Source organism: Equus quagga, unplaced genomic scaffold (assembly GCF_021613505.1).
Source record: "Equus quagga isolate Etosha38 unplaced genomic scaffold, UCLA_HA_Equagga_1.0 200855_RagTag, whole genome shotgun sequence".
Taxonomy (NCBI): Eukaryota; Metazoa; Chordata; class Mammalia; order Perissodactyla; family Equidae; genus Equus; species Equus quagga.
In genome coordinates, this window is record NW_025798457.1 from 1 (window position 1) to 1,430 (window position 1,430).

Below are 1,430 nucleotides of genomic sequence, written 5' to 3' on the forward strand. Positions count from 1 at the left end.
CTTTGGTAACAGGGGAGAGAGATCAGGCTGAACTCTGACTACAATAAGGAAAAGTGGGGATTTACAGCCAAGAAGCAGGGTCAGAGTTCGCTGGACGGAAAATGGCTAAGAGGTAGAGCAATTCTTTGCTAAGCTGACCTAACAGAATGTTTGCTGAAGGTGGGCCAGGGTGATCAGACATTGAGGGTGGTCAGACCTGCTAAACATCTTCAAGGAGGCTGAGGCAATGACTCATCAAATTCAGTCAGCAGGATTTTTGTGACAACTAGACAAAGCAGAGACAAACACCAGAAGCCTAAAGTCAGAGCCCAGTTGGGAAGAGAGGTCAGTGGAGCCCAACTGGGCTTTGGTCAAAGAGGGACATTTTGTCACCACCCAGACCCTTGGCCAAGCCTGACAATGGGTGAGTGTCTTCGGGCCCTTACAAACCTCTCCTGTGATGGCCTCCATGGCTGAATACGTTATTGGTGTTGATAAAGCATCCATGTGTACCATTGCTGGCCTTTGCCCCCAAACCTTGGTGGCAATGCTGCACATATGGACATTTCAGTGGGGCATGTGGAGGAGTATAAAAACCTGTCTCTTCATTTACAAGGTATATAATGATGAATAAATTCTGAGTTTCTTTACCCTTAAACACAAATTGAGATGTAAAATTTCACATAACTCTTCGATCAGTGTGTAAGACTAAGTGCCATTCAATGTAAAGCTGCTATGTCAGTGTCCTGTACGATATAGGAAATATTTTCTCTGATGATTACTGAAAAGTACAAGCTGTGTCAATGCCCTGTGCAACAATTTTGTGCCCTTCAGAGGAACAACAGTTGATTCAATTTAAGTCTCATTTCTCCAATTCACAGACCACACTCTCAAGACCACTCCAGTTCCAGTCTTTTTCTATAGAACTTTTTATACCTAGGCTGGGGCTGATTTTAAGGCTTTTTCTTGGAAATGGGTGAGAAAACTCCTTTCCAAAATCTGTCCACCAGAAGGAGGCCTATCTATGGACAGCTACTCTTATAAGGGGCAGGCTTTTGGTGTTCAGGTCTTTTCTTTGTGGTAAAACACTTGAGTTTACACTATATAGAGAATTTATGCACTTTTCTTTTGTGGTAAGCAGTTTTAAATTCAGGATGAGGAGTAGACTTACCCAGGATAGGAAAGGTACACAGTTTTTAGAGTAGTATATATTATAAACTAGAGAAGACTGCGGGACAGACCTCACATCAAGATATGTAGGGGGTGGGGCCGGCTCCGTGGCCAAGTGGTTAAGTTCGCGCACTCTGCTGTGGTGGCCCAGGGTTCGGCTCTTGGGCTCGGACATGGCACCACTCATCAGGCCACGTTGAGGCGGCATCCCACATCCCACAGCTAGAAGGACCTGCAACTAAGATATACAACTATGTACGGGGTTGGGGGGGGGGGGGGGG